The 22484-nt window shown below is 40.1% G+C and overlaps 1 protein-coding gene across 5 annotated transcripts in view; it reads right to left on the bottom strand.

Annotated features, from left to right (window-relative positions):
- The window catches only part of ASB12 (ankyrin repeat and SOCS box containing 12), a 307551-nt gene that overhangs the window by 106909 nt on the left and 178158 nt on the right, over positions 1 to 22484 (bottom strand). For 2 of the 5 annotated variants that reach the window (XM_053580713.1, XM_053580718.1), the window contains exon 3: positions 10702 to 10831. The exons of 1 other annotated variant lie outside the window; for it this stretch is intronic. The gene's annotated coding sequence lies outside the window, so the exon portion shown is untranslated. Of the gene's footprint in view, positions 1 to 10701; positions 10832 to 12633; positions 12773 to 13574; positions 13704 to 22484 lie in introns of all 5 variants that reach the window. 2 more of the 5 variants (XM_053580714.1, XM_053580716.1) reach the window with 2 other exon arrangements.

The raw sequence follows: 22484 nt of genomic DNA on the forward strand, positions 1-22484 counted from the left end.
GGCGGGGACACAGGAAAAGGGAGCCCTTGCATACTATGAATGGGAAAGTAAAATTATTACAGCCATTATGGAAAAAAGTACAGAGGTTCCTTAAAAAATTAAAAATACATGGGTGGCACCTGTGGCTCAGTGGGTAGGGCCCTGGCCCCATATACCGAAGGTGGCAGGTTCAAACCCAGCCCCAGCCAAACTACAACAAAAAATAGCCGGACATTGTGGTGGCTGCCTGTAGTCCCAGCTACTCAGGAGGCTGAGGCAAGAGAATTGCTTAAGCCCAGGAGTTGGAGGTTGCTGTGAGTTGTGTGACGCCGTGGCACTCTACCGAGGGTGATAAAGTGAGACTGTCTCTACAAAATAAAAAAAATAAAAATAAAAAATATGACTATGATATAATCCAGCAATCTCATTACTAAGTACATATCCAAAGGAAATGAAATCAGTTTGTCAAAGAGACATCTATACTCCCTTGCTTACTGCAGCACTACTTACATTAGCCAAAATATGAGATCTACTTAAATGCACATTTGGTGATGAACTGATAAAGAAAAGGAACACACACATATATATACACACACAATGGAATACTATTCAGCCATAAAACAATAAAATATTGTCATTCACAGCAGCATGGATGAACTCAGAGGACATTTTGTTAAGTAAAATAAGCCAGGCACAAAAAGACAAATACAGTATGATCTTCCTCATAAGTTTATAGTCAAAAAAGTTGACTATAGTAGACTAAAGTAGAGTAAAATAGTGGTTGCTAAAGGCTAAGGAGGATAGGGGAGAGATGGGGCTTTGGAGGAAGATTGGTCAATAAGTGCACCATTTATGTAAGACTGATAGATAGGAAGAATTAGTTATGGTCTATCTGACGATACAGTCACAATAGGGGGACTATAACAAATAACCATGCATTGTATGTTTCAAGGTATCTAGAAGAGAAGATTTTGAATGTTATCACCACAAAGATGCGATAAATGTTTAGTGATGGATACAGTAATCAACTCATTTTGTATAAGACAAGACATTTTGATCATTATACAATGTATACATGCATTGACATCCTCCAGACCATAAATATGTACAGTTGTCATGTCAATTATTAAGTTTAAAAACACAACACAATATCACCTTACTCCAATTAGAATGGCTATTAACAAAAAGACAAAAGATACAAGTGTTGGTGAGGATGTCAAGACTGAACTTTTACATACATATGAAAAACAGCATGAAAATTCCTCTAAAAATTAACATAATCCAGCAATGAAATTAGTGTGTCAAAGAAATATGGGTACTACCATGTTTACTGAGCACTATTCATACGAGCAAAAATACAGAATAAGCCTTAGTGTCCATTAATTAAAGAAAATGTGGTATACAGGGCTAGAAAGAAACATGGGACATTATGTGTAATACAACATGGGACATTATGTATAAGACAAGGTGAAAGTCCATCTCACCTTGTCAATCTTCACTGTTACAGTTGTTGGTTTTGATTGTTTTTTAAACTGGTTATCTGTTGTTGTAGCTATATTGTCACAAGTTTTAAAATAACAAAGTATAAATAAGTGCAAACATTCCATCTAAAACACGGCCCAAATTCAGCAAGAAGTAGCTCAAGACAATGTTGCCCCTCCTCCCATATATATGGTAGAGCAATAGTGGGGGGGGGTGGAGAAAATATAACAAAGTAGCCACCCACCCCTCCTCCCATAGATATGGAGGAATAAAATTGAGAGTGTGGAATGTGTAACAGAGGAAATGGCTTGGTGTTTTGTCTCTTTAAAACTTCCTCCACCCTTTTTAGAAATTGAAATCTGCATCCCTGCTAAGGGTAGTGGTTGTGAGGGACAAGGCCTGGCTGGAAGAGGTGGAGAGGTTTCCCAGATAGGCAGGTCAGTGGTCTCCAGCAGAGATGGGACAATAAGAACCATTAACTCCAGTTGAAGGACAATAGGCCTTCTCCTTTAAAAGGTTCAGTGTTTCTGCTTATGTGCAGGAAAAAATCAGTATTCTGAAATAAACAAGTCCACCATTTTTCCTCCTTCTTCTAAAAAAAAAAAAAAAAGGAAGAAAGAAAGAAAAAGAAAAAAAGAGAGAGAAATGTGGTATATATACATAAAAGAAAATATTATTTAGTGACAAAGAAAGAACAAAATTCTGTTATTCATTGAAACATGGATAAGCTTTGAGGACATTTTGTTACGTGAACTAAGCCAGGTACAGAAAGACAAGTACAGCATTATATCACTCATACGTGCAGTTTAAAAGGTTGACCACACAAAAGTAGAGAACAGAACAGTGTTTACAAGTGCCTTGGGAGGGAAGTAGGAGATAGAAATAGGGCGGAAATGATTGATGGACACAAAGTTACAATTAGACAGGAGAAATAAGTTCTGGTACTCTATTGCTTAGTAGGGTGACTATAGTTAACTATAATAAATAGTGAAATAAAATAAAATCTCAAGGCCCCTCCTCAGCCACTGACTGGATCCCATCTTGGTCAAGGGGATCCCTAAAATTCATCATGCCCCCTCTCCTTCTTAGAGTTACCCTTTATGACTTATTAACAGGCCTAAGGCTATGCAAGACATACCTGAAGGTCCTCAATATACATAACAAACCACTTTAGTCTGTCTAGTACTTTGTCTGTGATTAACAGATACTTTATTCCTTTCAGTGGCTTTTGGTCTTTTAGACAGAGCCTAACTCTTTCAGCCAATTGTGAACTAAAGAATCTTTAAACCCACCTATCTCCTGCTACCAGATGTCCCACCTTTTTTTGCCAAACCAGTGTATGTTTTCCATGTATTGATTTATGATTTCACCTGTAATTCTGTCTCCCTACAATGCATCCACTCAAACTGCAACCCCACCTTTGTGGTTCCACTTGCTCAAGGTTTCTTAGGTATGGCTGTGGGTCATGGTCCTCAAATTTGGCTCAGGATAAACCTCCTTAAATTATTTTACAGAGTATGGCTTTCTTTCCATTGACAAGATATTCAAAATAGCAAGAAAAGAAGGTTTTGAATGTTCTGACTATAAAGAGGTAATAGATATGCTAATTGCCCTGATTTGATCATTACACAACATGTGCATGTATTAAAACATCATATTTTATAAATATGTACAATTATGTGCCAATTAAATTTTTTAAATTAGTAATAGTAAAACAAAACACTCAACAAACTAGGAACAGAAGGACATGATAAAAGTCATCTGTAAAAATCCTACAGCTACCATATTCCAATGATGAAAAATTGAATGTTTTCTCCCTAAGAACAGTAACAAGACAAAGATATTTATTTTCACTACTTTTTACTCAACACTGAAGTGGAAGTTCTAGTTAAGGTAATCAGGCAAGAAATGAAATAATCTCATATATGTATAAAATAATAGAAAATCTACAAAATAAACTAGCTCTGTCTTGTATTCATTGAGCTGTGGACCTACATGAACCCTCCCCCTCAACAAAGACCAAAAAAGGCCTACCTGGCCCAATCCCAGAAATTCGCACCAAAAGGACCCTAGCCCACCAAAATCCTCTAGCAAATTTGTAATTTTCCCACCCTCTACAGTCCCATATAAAAGAAGTCTCTAAGTATCCAGGCACAAATGCCATCTTTGTCCTGCCCAGGAAGGTCTCAATCCCTTTCAGTAAACCTGGCCTGAACCTCTCTGCTCTCTGGGTACCACCAAATACCTTTTGTTCTGGTGCCAAAACCCAGACTGGAAGGTGGCATTCCCACTCTATCTCAAGGCCAGCAGATCCCAAGTTAATTCCTAGATCCTGGGCCATGAATAAGGCAACCACCCCAAGTTCCCTAGACAGGACTCTGTTGACACATCTGTCAGAGCATTCTAGAGGATTCTTCCCCAATTGCCATTTAAGGGTGAGGTCCCTGAGTACCTTCAAACAGAATGTCCCTTGGCTCCCTTCACACCTCAATGTTCTCACATCCCCCTCACCTTTTCTTCATTCACACCTCCTCATCAGGAGACTTGTTTCATTTTGGTCCTGGTACTGGGCCCTGGTCCAGATTGGAGGTCCTAGGGACATCTAGTCTCTGAGAGGGGCAGGGAACATTTGAACTTTCAGAAAATCTCTTTCACTTTGATACCCTAGATTTTAGGAAACAGGAGATGCCATCTCTTCTACCCAGGTAGGGAAAGGACATCTGAGACATGGAAGCTGGCCATTCCCCTCCCTCAATGGAAACACCCCTGGGGTATCTCCTTAGACAATATAAAAACTTAGGCCTCAAAGGCATTCAGCCAAAATGCCCCATATTTTACTGCAACATGGCTTGGACTCAATACAAATTAGATAATGGGTCTATATGGCCTGAGAACCGGACCTTTGACTTCAATATCTTAAAAGACTTAAATAATTTCCTCCAAAGAAATGGCAAATGGAACAAAGTCCCCTATATTCCGGCCTTTCCCTTCACTCTTGCCCCTCCCTATGCAAACTAAGCTCTATCCACCATGTACTCCTGGCTAGAACCCTGCCCTCTGTCGTCCCCCATCTTCCTCCCTATTTTCCCTTCTTCTATAGAGACACTTGATGGGATCCTACCATTCCTCCACCTCCTAATCTACCTGTGGAACCCCAAGACCTTCCCTCTTCCCCACCAATCCCTTTATGTTCTTGCTATCATCAGCTTCCTTTGCTGGTGGTGGAGCTTCTTTTACCACTGTGGGAAGTAGGAGATGCCAAGGACATCACATGGGTTCACATCTGTTTTCCCTAAGTGACCTTTCACAGATTATTTTAATCCTGACCTCTCCAAGAATATATAGGAGTTAAGGTACCTGGTCCAATCCTATGATCTCACCTGTTATGATCTTCATGTAATAATTAATTCAACCTTTCTCCCAGAGGAGCAGGAGAGGGTTTTGCAGGCAGCTCAACAGCATGCTGACTATCTCTACTACTGACAACATATGTGTTCTAGGTGTCACAGCTATCCTTTAGTTTATCCTAATTGGCAATACAAGCACTCCCACCCTGACTTGGTGAAACATAACCATATGATTACCTGCCTCCTGGTGGGCCTGGAAAAGGCTTCTTTCAAAGCAGTTAATTAAACTTGCGGAAATTTATCAGGAGACCAGGGAAAATCCTGCCTAATTCATGATCTTACTGAAGCCCACCTGCTTAGACCCTCCTACTCCTGAAGGGGGCTTTCCCCCAAATTTATGCTTTATTTCCCAATCAGCTCCAGATATTAGGGCTAAACTTAAAAAGTTCAATGAAGGACCTAACAGGACATAATGACAGCCATTAAGGTCTTTAAAAAAGTCAAGAAGAGCATGTTCATCTGGATACACAGTCCCAAGATGTCAAATGCTAAATGTCAAATGCTGGCCTCAGCCACAGGAGGAACTACCAAAGCCCTCAGAAACAGACTAAAACCCAGTTATAACCTAAGAATATGGGGAAGGGGGAGATGGAGGGGAGGAAGGGGGGAGAATGGGCGAAGGGAGGGTGACTGGTGGGATTACACCTATGGTGCATCTTACAAGGATACATGTGAAATTTAGTAAAGGTAGAATATAAATGTCTTAACACAATACCTAAGAAAATGCCAGGAAGGCTATGTTAACCAGTGTGATGAAAATATGTCAAATGGTTCTATTGGTCTATAAAACCAGGGTATGGTGCCCCACCATCGCCAAAAAAAAAATAGAAACAGACTAAAGCCACCTCTAAGGAACCACCCAGGCCCTGTTTTAGGTGTGGGGACAAGGGACACTGGGCCAGATAATGTCCCAAAGCTCATCCTTCCCCTAAATCATGCCCTAAGTGTGGGGTTGAGGGACACTGGAAGATGGACTGCTCTTAAACCTCTCAAAGTTTGTCTGCATTCATCCAGGTCACCTTACTCGCTGACCTTATGAGGTTAGCAAGGAAAGACTGATGAGGCTTGAGGCCTCAAACTCCCATTCCCATCACAACACAGGAGCCCTGAGTAAACTTCACCTTTGTGCATAAGCCTGTGTCCTTCTCTCATTCCTAACTGAATATTCTGGATGAACATGTACTTCCCTAGTCTTAGTCATGGAAGTTGAGGGATTTGATTTCCTCCCCAACAAACCTTTCCCCTCCAATGCCAATTTGAAAGTCACAGTTTCTCCCATTCCTTTCTCATCCTTCCTCACTGCCCTCTCCCCCTACTTGGAAAGAAAAAATTAAATACCTTTCACATTGCTATCACCTTCCGACCTGCCCAAACTGTATGGATGCCTGCCACTGCCCTCCTCACTCTCCATGATCCCAGTTTCTCCCCACTCCAGAGAACACCACACTGTTCCCTTTTAATTTAGTCAATCCCCTTGTTTGGGATATCAAAAATCCCTTAGTAGTTGTGCATCATACCCCTGTCCAAATCTGTTTAAAGAATCTTTCCTCCTACCCTTCTGTTACCCCAATATCCCACCCCTTATATCACTTGCAAGGCTTAAAGTCCATAATTTCACAACTTCTTAATAAAGGTATTTTTCATATAACCCATTCTCCATTCAACACCCCCATTCTTCTGGTTGAACAGCCTAATGGAACTTATCACCTAGTTTAGGATTTCAGTGTTATTAATACAGCAGTAATTCCTATCCATCCTATTGAACCTAATCCCTACACCCTTCTTTTTTTTTTTTTGTAGAGACAGAGTCTCACTTTATCACCCTCGGTAGAGTGCCGTGGCATCACACAGCTCACAGCAACCTCTAACTCTTGGGCTTAGGCGATTCTCTTGCCTCAGCCTCCCGAGCAGCTGGGACTACCGGCGCCCGCCACAACGCCCGGCTATTTTTTTTGTTGCAGTTTGGCCGGGGCTGGGCTTGAACCCACCACCCTCGGCATATGGGGCCGGCGCCTTACTCACTGAGCCACAGGCGCCGCCCATCCCTACACCCTTTTGTCAGCCATCCCCACACCACATCACACTTTTCAGTCTTATACTTCAAAGATGCATTCTTCACCACACCTCTTCATCCTAATTCTCAAAACCTCTTTGCCTTTACCTGAATGAACCCAGATACCCATCACTCAGATCAATTAATCTGTACAGTATTGCCTCAAGGATTTTGAGATTCCCCTCACCTCTTTGGTCAGGCTCTTGCATTACTTTCACATTTTTCTTAGTCATACATTATTGTCCTCCAATATGTTGATGACTTACTTATTTGTGCCCCATCCCTTTCTCCTAGCACTGAAGACATGGTTTGTCTCCTCAACTTCTTATCCTCCAAGGGGTATTAGGTCTCCAAGTCAAAGGCTCAATTAGTGACCACTCAAGTCACATACATAGGCATAACCCCTAACACATGCATCATCACCACCACTCACAAGACCCTCATAAAAATATGCCTATATGCCCACCACCAAATAAGAAATCCTTTTCTTTTTAGGTTTGGCAAGTTTCCTCGGAATCCAGGTATCTAACTTTTCTCTCTTGGCTCAGCTCCTTTATCAGGCTGCACAGAGCAATCTATAAGAACCCTTAAACCCTTCACAACCCATAGATACTCCTTTCTGTAAATTCAAGGAAGGTCTCCTTTTGGCTCCAGCTCTTACCCTATCTGACCCTACTTGCCCCTTCACCTTCTATAACATGGAAAAACAAACCTTGTCCTAAGGGTCCTAGGACCAATACCAATGTCCATCCTTCCAACCAGTTTCTTACTTCTCTAAGTAGCTAGATACCACCATCAAAGGTTGGGCTGTCTGTCTCCAAGCACTAGCTGACTCTGACATCCTAGCAAAGAAGGATTAAAACTAACTTTGGGTCAGCCCATCACTGTTTACTCCTCCCACACTCTCCAAGATCTTACAACCACCCAACTCTTGGAACTCTTCTCCCCATAAAAAAAAAATAAGAATTTAATTTAATATTCATAGACAATCCCTCTGTTTCTTTAGGACCCCTTACTCCCTAAAACTCAGCCTCATTACTCCTTTTACCACACTCAGAAACCAAACATTCATATGAGGAATCCAGACTCACGTCCAAAACTTTTTTCTCCAATATATCAGATACTCCCTTTCCAGATCCACTCCACCTGTAGTTCACTGATGACAATTCACTCCTACAGAAAGGTCAGAGACAGTAGCTTAATCCATCACCTCTCCCTCCACTGTCACTGAGAACAAACCTCTCCCCTTAGGAACCTCTTTCCAAAAGGCAGAATCTACTATTTTCACCTAAGCCTTACAACTTGCTGGAAAAACAACAACAACAAAAAAAAAAAACAACCAATACATACACCAATTCAAACATGCTTATCCCTTCTTACACCATCATGCTGATATCTGGGCTGAAAGAGGCTTTCTAACTACAGGGGGCTCCACCATAACCAACGAGCCTCAAATACACCAGTTCCTCCAGACAGCTGTATAACCCATCCACATCACAGTTCTTCACTGTGAAAGCCACCATTCCTCCTAGCGCTCAGGGCAACAATTACACTGATTCTACAGCATGTCAAGTTGCCCTCACCCAACGTTCTCTCCCCTCTTTTCACCCCAATACTCTCCAGAGTAAATAGACAAATATACCATAGAAAAACTCCCTATCCAACAAGGATGGTTCACTAAGGAAAATTGACTCTTCCTCCCCACAGCCCAAACCACTCAAATTCTTACACAAATCTACAATCTATTTCATGTAGGACCAAGACCCCTACAAACCTTTTTGCAGTATTTAATTCTATGCCCACATCTCTACTCTTTTCTAAAATAAATCTCCTCCACCTGTACCATCTGTGTTGCCAACTCCCCACAGGGAGGTCTCACGTCTTCCCCCTTCGAATTACGTTAGGCTACAGGCTACCTCCTGAGCCAAGACTGGCAAATAGACTACACCAACCTACTTCCTATAAAAAAGATAAAAGACCTTCTTACCCTCACAGACACCTTTTAAAGAAGGATCAAAGCCTTCCTTCCTACTTTATTTTTTTCACAATTATATTCTTTTCGTAATAGTTTTGAAATGTACCGTTGCATCATGCACATTAGATGAGGACCCCCAAATGTCCTCCCTCCTACCACTTCCCCCCTCCCCTCCCCTCTCTCTCCTCTTCCCTTCTACTTTCTGGACTATAGTTATGTTTCACCCCATTCATATGAAAGTGTAGGTGATTATATATTGATTTCATAGTAGTAGTGAGTACGTACATTGGATACTTTTTTTTCCCATTTTTGAGATACTTTACTAAGAAGAATGTGTTCCAGCTCCATCCAGGTAAACATAAAAGATGTGAAGTTTACATCTTTTTATGGCTGCATAGTATTCCATGGTGTGTATATACCACAATTTGTTAATCCATTCATGGGTTGATGGGTACTTGGGCTGTTTCCATGTCTTGGCAATTATGAATTGGGCTGCAATAAACATTCTGGTGCAAATGTCTTTGTTGTAAAATAAATTTTGATCATCTGGGTATATACCTAGTAGAGGAATTGCAGGATTGAATGGTAGGTCTACTTTTAGTTCCTTCAGTGTTCTCCAAACTTCTTTCCAAAAAGGTCATATTGGCTTGCATTCCCACAAGCAGTGCATAAGTGTTCCCTTCTCTCTGCATCCATGCCAACATCTGTTATTTTGGGATTTTGTGATGTGGGCTAATCTTACTGGAGTTAGATGATATCTCAAAGTGGTTTTGATTTGCATTTATCTGATTATTAAGATGATCATTTTTTCATGTGTCAGTAGGCCATGCACTTGTTTTCTTCAGTGAAGTTTCTGTTCAAGTCTCTTGCCTACATAGAAATGGGGTTATTTGTTCTTCTCTTATTGATTTGAGTTCTCTATGGATTCCTGTTATCAGACCTTTGTTGGAAGCATAACCTGCCAAAATCTTCTCCCATTCTGAAGGTTGTCTGTTTGCTTTACTTACTGTGCTCTTGGCTATGCAAAAGCTTTTTAGTTTGATCAGATCCCAGTAATGTATTTTTGATGTTGTTTCAATTGCCTGGGGGGGATCCTCCTCATAAAATATTCTCCAAGACTGATCTTCCTTACTACTTTAGAGAAGACTTGAGACATGGTCCAGATCTTACTGACAGAAATTGCTCTTTTCTTAATAGTTTTGAAAAGAGTACTTTTCAGCATGCCCACTTCTGTTTAGTTAGAAAATGGGCCCGCTTTCAGATCTCGAATAACTTTAGGGGTATCTAACACCCTAGGCATTGCTTGGAATATTAATGTTCCCTACTGCCCTCAGTCCTTATGAGAGGTAGAGAAAGCTAATCGTCTCCTAAAATTCCACCTAACTAAACTTACAGCCAATCTTCACCTCCCATGGCCCCAACAGCTCCTCTAGCTCTATACAGAAAACCTTCCCTTTTAAACCCTTTTGAACTAATATACAGAAGCTCTTTTCTAATAGGAAAACTGTTACCAACTTCCTCACTGAGTGGAAACTATGTCCCAACTCTTAACACTTTATGAAATCTCCAAAAACACACTGACTTCACTTTGTCCCAACCCGACTGGAGACAAAGAGGGCTGGTTCTCCCCATCATGGAAAAGACTGTATGCTGTCCTTCTTACCACCCCATGGCAATTAAGCTAACTGAGTTCCCCAAACCTAGTTTATCCCACCCCAACAGTCCAATATAACTCCACCTTAATAGGCCCGACCTCCCTCAAACTCCAGATAATCCCTGAAGAACCATGAACCTCGATGACGTACCTTCTTCACCACTTCCAGAGCTCTGTCCAGCCAGGTCATTTGCCTCCTCAGTTTCCTGCTGGAGCGCCTCTGAAAAGCAATCCTCGGAGTCCTCTTTGACGAATTCCTCCAAGGATCTTTCAGCAATCATCTATGGCAGAACATCATAAGCCTTTTTTACCCAGACACCCCCTGTTTTTCCTGTCCCTCTTCTTTTCTCTCTTATTCTGCCCAATTTTAGCATGCTTCTCCTTATCTGCTTATCTCAACACTTCTCCTACTTTAACCCACTCTATGCTCAAGAAGTCTAACCCCACCTTGGCATCTAGTTGCTGGATCTGTTTACACATTTCCCCCAATTCTTATTTGGTTATACCTATCTTGTCTGGAGGTTGGGCTTCTTTACCTGCTTCCTTAAAGTACACTGTATATAATGGGAGAGCTTTCCCTTCTTGCTCAATCATCCAATATAATTCATTCCACAACGATTATCAAAGATAAGACAATAGTCTTCTTTATTTTTTTAAATAATTTTTATTCTATTTGTTGTTGTTGTTGTTGCAGTTTTCGGCCGGTGGCTGGGCTGGAACCCACCACCTCCGGTATATGGGGCTGTGCCCCATTCCCTGAGCCACAGGCTCTGCCCCAAGACAATAGTCTTCTAAGGAAGTACACTCAAGCCTTAAAACCCCGAACCTCCCTGACAAAGGGCTACTACTAATGGATCCATAGGCAAGGTAATCTCCCTTCTTTCCCAGATCCCCTCTGCAGTCAAAGAGCCCAGCCCCAAGGGAGCCCCGGAGGAACTCTCACTTCATGTAACATCACTCTCACCATTGCCCCTTCCCTTTCTTTTTTCCTTTTTTTTTTTTTTTTTTTGTAGAGACAGAGTCTCACTTTATGGCCCTCGGTAGAGTGCCGTGGCATCACACAGCTCACAGCAACTTCCAACTCCTGGGCTGAAGCGAGCCCCTTCCCTTTCAATCCTATGTGGAACTATCCCAGGCTTCATCCAGCAAGGCTATAGCCCTTCCCCCAACTCTCACTGGTCCCCACACCCAAAAGTGGAACTCTCTTTTTTGTCAGGGAAGGCTTAATGTCTGGTCTTCATTCCTTCTGTGGATTAAGAGCTCTGGGGAAACTCAGGCTTTCTTGTCTCTTTATCCTCATATCCACTGACAACATCATTTACCATCTAGACCAGTGGTTCTCAACCTTCCTAATGCTACGACCCTTTAATACAGTTCCTCATGTTGTCATGAGGGTTGAGAACCACTGACCTAGACCAAACCAAGTTTCACTTTTTCCCTGAAGCACACTCTACTAACTGCTCCCACCTTGATCTATACCACCTATCACTGGAGCAACCCTGGCAGGATCCCTTTCCACTTGGGATACTGAAGGGGCCGCTCAAAACTATGCAGGAACTTAAGAACTACTCCTTTCCTTCAACTTTTACACTTGCCTAAATGATACCGGCTTATTTTTCCTATGTGTAACTTCTACCTGTCTACACCTTCCAACAAACTGGATGGGTACTTGTACTCTTGTCCTGCATTCCCCTGATATATCCCTTCTCTCAAGCAATGAACAATTTCCAGTCCCCATTTATACCCTACTTAGAGCTAAACATGCCATCCAATTAATCCCTCTCCTAGTGGGGCTTGGCATCACGGCAGGAGTTTGCATCGAGACCGCTGGCCTATGGTCTGCTACCCATCAGTTCTGACTAATGTCCACTGAGCTATCCAAAAGCCCTCAGAAAGTCTCTGATCAGTTACAACTCATACAAGACCAGGTAGACTCCCTGACAACAGTGGTTCTCCAAAATTGTAGCAGTTTAGATCTACTCACAGTGGAAGGGGGCTTTTGCACTTTGTTACAGGAGGCCTGCAGTTTCTATACCAACAAGTCTGGTCCAAGAGGGCAAACCTTCAGAAACAAGGTACTCACCTATAATCTCAAAATGAGGGATTCTGCTTTGACAGCCTGGGGTGACACTGGATCTTATCACTCTTGGGCCTCCTCACTGCAATCCTGTTACCAACCATTGCCCCTGAGTCATCCAATTCCTGGCCTCATTTATTCAAGCCTGAGTAAAAAAGGTATCAGCTGCAGTTTCCACCCAATTTCTATTACTCCCCATAACCTCTCCCAACATAACCCAACCCCACACAGCCCTACCAACATCTGACTCATCCTACTGAGGACAACTACGACCTTCTTCAGCCAGAAGCAGTTTTGGAAAACTGACTATAGTACCCATCACCCCTTTTAACAAAACTTGGGAATGTTTATGCCCTACATGAACCCTCCCTTATCCCTCCGCCTCTTTTCCTCCTAAAACACAGACCAGAAAGTGCCTACCTAGCCCCACCCTAGAAATTCACAACAAAGGACCCTAGCCCACCAAAATCCTTCAGCAAGCTGTGGAATTTTCCTACCTCCTATGGCGCCATTGAAAAAGGGTTTAAACTATCCTCAGCACAAATGCCATCTATGCCCTGCCCAGGCAGGTCTCTATACCTTTCAATAAACCTGGCCTGAACCTGTCTGCTCTGAGTCTCATCTCTGGGTTCCACTGCGTAACCTTTCTAAAGGGATTAAAAAGAAGAAGATAGAGGAATACTAAAGGAATGAAACAACCTATATCCTGACTGGTTATATAACTACAAATCAACTATTATTTCTTATTTATTTCCCTAAACAGGTGATAGCAAAACCCCCCAAATTAAAAGGAGTTAAGTTCTTATTTCAAGAGGCATCACAGAATGGGTGAGGTGGGGACAGAGTATCCTGTTCTACTGCCAAGCTTTTGCAGACGGTGAAAGCTATTCAAGAAAGCTGAGGTTGTGGGGCCTGCTGTAAGAAAGGAGACAAGGCTAGGAACTTACTGAATATTGTAGGGTACAGTGTTAGGATTGAGAACCCCATACACAGTGAAGCCTTTATATAGAGGGTTCCTGAAGTCTGGTTTCCTCTGAACCAAGAAAGGCCACATGGAATGTGTTGTTTCATAAACTCTGTTAGAAAAGAAAAATAAACCCTAAAATTAAAGCAGAAAGCAAGTAATCTCAACTTAAGTCCTGTTAAACTACATAATCAAATTTTACTAATAAATAAACTCAACTCAAGACAAAGGTATAGGTACAACAGAAAGAAAATAAGTTGCTAATAAATGTTGATAAAGTAACAAATTATTTGGGCTTCAATTTAAAGATCTCTAAAATGAATAAGAAGTTAGAGTTCTATATTGGAGAGTAGGAGATTCTCATTCTACTTTCTGCTATGGAATAGGTGAGTTATCTTAGGAAAATCCCTAGGTCTTTCTAGGCCTGTTTTCTTATCTATACATGTGACCTTTAAGGTCTCTTCTCAATTTAACATTCTAAGAGCTGATGACTTTTACAGTTTTAAAAATTCTAGCATTAGTTTTAGAGGTCTGGTTAATCAAGAAGCAGGAATCCTATAGGGCGAATATATAGGTCTTTTAAAAAAACATATTTATTTATTTTGTGTGGTGCCTGTGGCTCAAAGGAGTAGGGCACTGGCCCCATATACCATATACCAGAGGTGGCAGGTTCAAATCCAAAATACAAAATGCAAAATACAATGCAAAATACATACACACACACACACACACACACACACTTTTATTTATTTATTTATTTATTTATTGTATTGTTTGGAATTCATTCAGGATACAAGAAATTAGGTTACACTGATTGCATTTGTTAGATAAAGTACTTCTTACAATTTTGCCCTGCCCTCAAGAGGTGTGCCATACACCATGGCTGCCATCCCCCACTCTCCTCCCCTCTCCTCACTTGCTCATTCTCCTACCACATCCTTGTATTAGCTCAACTACTGTCCTCATGTCAGAATAGAGTACATTAGAGTCTTGCTTTTTCATTCTTGTGAAGCTTCACTAAGAAGAATGTTTCCCACCTCCATCCAGGTTAATACAAAAAATGTAAAGTCTCCATCTTTGTTAGTGGCTGAATAGCATTCCATGGTATACATATACCACAGCTTGTTAATCCATTCCTGGGTTGGTGGGCATTTAGGCTGTTTCTAGTTTGGTGATTGTAAAGTGAGCTGCAATAAATGATCTAGTGCAAATGTCCTTATGATAAAAGGACTGTCTTTCTTTTGGGTAGATGCATAGTAATGGGATTGCAGGATCAAAGGGGACATCTAATTTGAGTTTTTTGAGGACTCTCCATACTTCGCTCCAAAAAGGTTGCTTTAGTTTGCGGTCCCACCAGAAGTGTAAAAAGTGTTTGTTCCCTTCTGTCCACATCCACGCCAGTATCTACAGTTTTGAGACTTTGTGATGTGGACCATTCTAATTGGGGTTAGGTGACATCTCAGGGTTGTTTTGATTTTCTGACGAGATCATTACTGTGATGATTAGGGACAAAGAACATTTTTTCATGTTTGTTAGGCATTTGTCTATCTTCTTTAGAGAAGGTTCTATTTATGTCTCTTGCCCAGTGATATTGGGATTGATTGGTCATTTTTGTTGATTAATTTGAATTCTCTATAGTTCCTAGTTATCAAGTTTTTGTCCGATTCATAATATCCAAATATCTTTTCCCATTGTGAAGGTTGTCTGTTTGCTTTGGTTGTTGTTTCCTTAGCTGTACAGAAGCTATTCAGTTTAATTAAGTCCCATTTGTTTATATTTGCTGCTGTTGCAATTACCACAGATGTCTTCATCATAAAATCTTTTCCCAGGCCAATCTCTTCAGGTGTTTTCCCCACACTTTCTTTGAGGATTTTTGTTTCATGCCTCAGATTTAAATCTTTTATACATCTTGAATCAACTTTTGTAAGTGGTGATAGGTGTGGGTACAGTTTCAGTCTTTTACATGTGGTTATCCAGTTCTCCCAGCATCATTTATTGAATAGGGATTCTTTTCCCCACTGTATATTCTTGTTTGGTTTATCAAAGATCAGGTGGCTGTAAGAGGTTAGTTTTATCACATGGTTTTCTCTTCGGTTTCAAATATGTCTATTTTTGTGCCAATACCATGCTGTTTTGAATACTATGACCTTGTAGTATAACAGAAAGTCTGGTAGAGTGATGCCCCTGACTTTGTTTTTATTACTAAGAATTGCCTTGGCTATACGGAGTTTCTTCTGGCTCCATAAAAAAAAATGAATAATTATTTTTTCCCAAGTTTTTAAAGTATGGTGTTGTATTTTAATGGGGATTGCATTGCATCTGTAGATGTCTTTGGGTAGCATAGACATACTTCGCTCCAAAAAGGTTGCATTAGTTTGCATTTTTCACAATGTTGGTTCTTTCCAGCCATGAGCATGGTATGTTCTTCCATTTGTTAATATCTTTTGTTGTTTCTTTTCTTAGGATTTCATAATTTTAATTGGCGAGGTCCTTCACCTCTTTTGTTATGTATATTCCTAGGTATTTCATTTTTCTGAAGCCACTGTGAAGGGAATGGTGTCTTGATCAGCTCCTCATCTTGGCTGTTATTGACGTGTATAAAGGCTACAGGTTTGTGTACATTGATTTTATATCCTGAGACATTGCTATATTTTTTTGATGACTTCCAGGAGTCCAGTTGTTAAATGTTTGGGGTTCTCTAAGCATAAGATCATATTATCAGCAAAGAGCAAGAGTTTGACCTCCTCTACTCACATTCCTATGCCTTTCATTGCCTTCCCTTGCTTGATTGTACTGGCTAGAACTTTGAGCCCTATGTTGAATAGTAGAGGCGACAGAGGACAACCTTATCTGGTTCCAGTTCTTAGTGAAAAAGCGTTCAGTTTTACCACATTCAGTATAATATTAGCTGTAGGTTTGTCACAGCTGGCTTCCATCATATTCATAAATGTGCCATCTATGCCTATGTACTTAAGTGTTCTAATTATAAAAAGAAGCTGAACTTTATCGAATGCTTTTTCTGCATGTATTGAGAGGATCCTATGGTCTTCGTTTATGCTTTTGTTGATATGGCAAATTACATTTACAGACTTGTGCATGTTAAAATAGCCTTGTATCACTGGGATGAAACCTACTTGATCCTAATGAATACTTTTTTTTTTTTAATGTGTAGCTATAATGTATTGGATAGGATCTTACTGAGAATTTTTCACCTATATTCAATAGCGAGATTGGTCTGAAATTCTCCTTTTTTGTTGGGTCTATTCCTGGTTTTGTTATCAGGGTGATGTCTGCTTCATACAACGTGTAGGGGAAGCTTCCTTCCTTCTCAATTTTTTGAAATAATTTTTGCAGTGTAGTTATAAACTCCTCTTTGAATGTTTGATAGAATTCTGGTGTGAAGCCATATGGACCAGGGCTTTTTCTTGTTGGGAGATGTTTTATTGTTTGTTTGATCTCAGTTGCTGAAATAGGTCTATTCAAGAGATCTATTTCCTCTTAAGTCTAAGGAGAGGGTATTGATTCCAGGTATTGATCCGTTTCCTCCACATTTCCAATTTCAGGGCATAGAGTTACTTGTAGTAGTAAGATATGATCTCTTGCATCTCTGTGGCATCTGTTCTTTCCCTTTTATCATTTTCTGACTGAGAATATTAGAGATTTTACTTTTCTGTTTCTAGTTAATCTACCTAAAGGTTTATTTATTTTATTTTCCTGAAAAAACATCAATTTATTTCATTAATTTCCTGGATGATTCTTATGTTTTCAATTTCACTAATCTCTGATTTCGTTTTGGTTATTTCTCTTTTGCTGGGTTTGGGATATTGTTCTTCCTTTTCCAGTTCCATAAGATGGTTCATGACTTTGTTGATGTGCTCTCTGTTTTTCAAATGTAGGCATCTAATGGAATAAATTTCTCTCATAAGACTGCTTTTGCTGTATCCCACAGGTTTTGGTAACTTGTGTATTCATTGTTATGATTGATGAATGTAAAGATTTCCTCTTTTATCTCTTCCTGAACCCAACTATCATTCAGCATAAGGTTGTTTAATTTCCCTGTCTTTGTGTGAGATAGAATGTTTTTGTTGGGATTTGAGTTCCACATTTAATGCCTTCAGGTCTGAGAAGATACAAAGTATAATTTCTAGGATGTAGTTTATTTTGGAATACATACTATGGGCTGATGAGAAAAATGAATATTTCTTAGCTTTTGGATGGTGTGTCCTGTATATAATCCCAATTGTTCAAAGGTCACATTTAAGTCCTTTGTATCATTGTTTAGTTTCTGTTTAGAGGATTTGTCTCCTTCTCTCAGAGGGTTGTTAAAGTCCCAGACTATTATGGTGTTATGGGATACCATATTGCTCAGACCATCAAGGTCAGTTTCATAAATCTCAGAGCATTTCAGTTGGGTGCATAAACGTTTAAAATTGAAATGTCGGGCAGCATCTGTGGCTCAAAGGAGTAGGGCGCCAGCCTCATATGCCGGAGCTGGCGGGTTGAAACCCAGCCCCAGCAAAAAACTGCAAAAAAAAAAAAATTGAAATGTCTTTTGTTGTGTTGTTCATTTGACTGGTATAAAGTGTCCATTTTTGTTTTTCTTAACTTTAGTTGCTTTAAATCCACTTGTATCTGAAAAGAAGATTGCAAGCCCTCCTTTCTTCTGATTTCCATTTGCTTGAAATACTGTTTTCCATCCCTTAACCCTGAGTCTTGATCTGTCGTTCAAGGCTAGGTGTGTCTCCTGGAGACAACATATGGGAGGCTTATTCTTTTTTTATGCAATCAGCCAGCCTATGCCTCTTCAGTCATGAATTCAGTCCACTGACGTTTACTGAGAGAATTGATAAATGTGGTGGAGTTCTGCTCATCTTATTTTGAGAAAGACTGTTATGTAATTTGTGCCACTATGGAAGCAAAATTTTGCTCTTTAGCTTCTGGGTCTTTACTTTGCTGCTGATATATTGTGGTAGTCAGTGCTGAGAACAGGTCTAAATATTTCCTGTAGAGTTGGTCTCATTGTGGTGAATTTCCTCAGTGTTTGTATATCCACAAAAGATTTGATTTCTCTATCTGTTTTCAAGCTTAGTCTAGTAGGATATAGAATTCTGGACTGCAAGTTGGTTTAAGAATGTTGAAAGTGGAAGACCATGCCTTTCTGGCTTAGAAAGTTTCAGTTGAAAAGTCTGCTGTCGTCCTAATGGCTGTGATTCCATAGGTTAGTTGGTGTTCACTTTTGGCTGCTTGCAGAATTTTTTCCTTCATTTTTACTTTGGACAGGTTCGTTACAATGTGTCCTGGAGAGGCTGTTTGAGGTGAGTTGACCCGGGGTTCAATATCCATCTGAAAAGAGTATGACAGACAATTCATATGATAGTCTCCAGTAGGGCTTGATTCCTTTGGGACCATCTCCTTGTCCTTTGGGAATCCCTATTATTCATATGTTTGAACACTTGATGGAGACTTATAGTTCTCTTAGCACGTGTTCTGCTTTCTCTTCTCTTCAACCTTCTTTTCTGCCTCTTTAACTACTTGGGTCAACTTGAAAACTTTATCACCTAGCTCTGAGGTTCTTTCTTTTAGATGGCCTAAGCTACCTTTGATACTTTCTACTGCATCTTTACGTTCCCTGATTGTCTCCTTCATTTCCTTAAACTCCACCATATCCTTTCCATATTCTACATATCCCTCGTCCAACTTTTGGTTCTGCCTTTCAATCTTCTTGCCCATTTCGTTTACTACCTTTATCACCCATATTTTAAATTCACATTCTGTCAAGTCCATTTTTCATAGGGGGAGGCTTCTGCAGTAGCTGGCTCATAGTCCCTTGAGGAGTTTCTCTGTTTTGGTTTTACATGTTGTCTAAATTTTTCTTTTAGGTCCCCCTCATATGTTCTTTCTCCTTCTTCACCTCCTTGAACTCCTTTCTCCTTCTTACTACCTCCTTTGTTTCAAACCAAAGTCCTAAATATTTGGTGGTGCTATGTTTTTATTTAGGAGACAGAGCAGAGCCAGCAAAGTTTCCAGTCCTTTTATATTTTTTTTCTTTCGTATTTACAGTTTTGAAGTCTACATTATTCATTATTAAATCATAGCTGTGTACATTAATGCAATCATGAGGCACCATACACTGGCTTTATATACCATTTGACATATTTTCATTACACTGGTTAACACAGCCTTCTTGGCATTTTCTTACTTATCATGTTAAGACATTTATATTCTACATTTACTAAGTTTGACATGTACCCTTGTAAGATACACTGTAGGTGTTATCCCACCAATCACCCTCATTCTGCCTATCCTCCCCCATATTCTTAGGTTATAACTGGGTTATAGCTTTGATACGAAAACCATAAATTAGTTTCACAGTAGGGCTGAGTACATTGGATCCTTTTTCTTCCATTCTTCAGATACGTTACTAAGAAGAATATGTTCCAGCTCCATCCATGTAAACATGAAAGAGGTAAAGTCTCCATCTAATTTTAAGGCTGCATAATATTCAATAGTGTACATATACCACAATTTATTAATCCCTTCGTGGATCAATAGGCATTTGGGCTTTTTCCATGACTTAGTAATTATAAATTGGGCTGCAATAAACATTCTGGTACAAATATCTTTGTTATAATGTGATTTTTGGTCTTCTGGGTATATACCTAGTAGAGGAACTATAAGATTGAATGGCAGATCTATTTTTAGATCTCTAAGGGTTCTCCAAATATCTTTCCGAAAGGAACGTATTAATTTGCATTCACACCAGCAGTGTAGAAGTGTTCCCTTTTCTTCACATCCGCACCAACATCTCTGGTCTTGGGATTTTGTGATATGGGCTAATCTTACTGGCGTTAGATGGTATCTCAAGGTGCTTTTGATTTGCAGTTCTCTGATGATTAAGAATGATGAGCATTTTATCATATGTCTGTAGGCCATGCACCTGCCTTCCTCAGAGAAGTTTCTCTTCAAGTCCCTTGCCCAGCCTGCAATGAGATCACTTGTTCTTTCCTTGCTAATACGTTTGAGTTCTCTGTGGATTCTGGTTATTAAACCATTGTTGAATATCTTCTCCCATTCTGAGCGCTGTCTGCTTGCTCACTGTGTTATTGGCTGTGCAGAAGCTTTTTAGTCTGATCAGGTCCCAGTAGTGTATTTTTGAAGGGGGGATCAATTGCCCGGGGGATCCTCCTCATAAAATATCCTCCGAAGCAGATTTCGTCAAGAGTTTCCCCTGTACATTCTTCTAGTATTTTTAGTTTCATGTCTTAAGTTTAAATTTTTAATCCAGGGAGAGTCTATCTTAGTTAATGGTGAAAGGCGTGGGTCCAGTTTCAGTCTTCTATAGGTCGCTAGACAGTTCACCCAGCACCATTTGTAAAATAGGGAATCTTTTCCTCACTGAAGGTTTGTAATTGTCTTGTCAAAGATGAACTAACAGTAAATAGCTGGGTTCATGTCTTGGTTCTCTATTCTGTACCAGACATCTACCTCTCTGTTTTATTTGCCAGTACCATGCTTTTTTGATCACTATCAATTTATACTGTACTCTGAGGTCTGGTAGTGTGATTCCTCCTTCTTTCTTATTATTTCTGAGTAAAGTCTTGGCTATTCGAGTTTTTTTCTGATTCCATATAAAGCGAAGTATTATTTTTTCAAGATCTTTAAAGCATGACAGTGGAGCTTTAATAGGGATTGCATTAAAATTTTATATTGCTTTGGGTAGTATGGACATTTTAACAATGTTGATTGCTCCCAGCCACGAGCATGAGATGTTTTTCCATATGTTAAAATTTTCAGCTATTTCTTTTTTTAGAGTTTCATAGTTCTGTTTATAGAGATCTTTCACGTCCTTTGTTAGATAAACTCCCTTTTTTTTTTTTTTTTTTTTTTTTGTAGAGACAGAGTCTCACTTTATCACCCTCGGTAGAGTGCCATGGCATCACACAGCTCACAGCAACCTCTCCTGGGCTTAGGAGATTCTCTTGCCTCAGCCTCCCAAGTAGCTGGGACGAAAGGCGCCCGCCACATCGCCCAGCTATTTTTTGGTTTGCAGTTCAGCCGGGACCAGGTTTGAACCCGCCACCCTCGGTATATGGGGCTGGTGCCCTACCGACTGAGCTACAGGCACTCCCAAATAATTCATCTTCTTTAGCACTACTATGAATGGAATACAGTCCTTAACTATTTTTCACCATGACTATTGTTGGTATACATAAAGGCTACAGATAAATGAATGTTGATTTTGGGACGTGAGATGCTGCTGTATTCCTTGATCACTTCTAAGAGTATTGTAGTAGAATCCCTGGTGTTTTTCAGATATACAATAATATCATCTAAGAAGAGCGAAAGTTTGATCTCTTCTGACCCTATATGGATACACTTGATCGCCTATTCTTCCCTATGATGCCTAAAACTTCCATCACAATGTTAAAGAGCAGTGGAGACAATGGAAAACTGTGCCTGGTTCCTGATATGAGTGGAAATGATTTCAATATAACTCCATTCAATACGATATTGGCTGTTGGTTTGCTGTAGATGGCCTCCATCAATTTAGGAAATTACCCTTCTATACAAATTTTCGTAAGAGTTCTGAACGTGAAGGGATGCTGGATATTATCAAAAATATCTTCTGCATCAATTGAGAGAATCATATGTTCTTTGTTTTTTAATTTGTTTATGTGCTGAATTATATTTATAGATTTACGTATTTTGAACCAGCTTTCAGACCCTGGGATAAGAATGACTTGGTCATGATGTATAATTTGTTTGGTGGAGGCGGAGCATGATGGTGGAGAGCACAGATGTGTAGCCAACCTCTCCCAAGCCATCAGGTGAGTGGAAAGGCGGTCTGGACCTTCCCTGTGTGTAGATTATTGGAGTGGACAGACAGCTGGAG

The sequence above is a fragment of the Nycticebus coucang genome, chromosome X (assembly GCF_027406575.1).
Source record: "Nycticebus coucang isolate mNycCou1 chromosome X, mNycCou1.pri, whole genome shotgun sequence".
In the NCBI taxonomy this organism is placed as follows: Eukaryota; Metazoa; Chordata; class Mammalia; order Primates; family Lorisidae; genus Nycticebus; species Nycticebus coucang.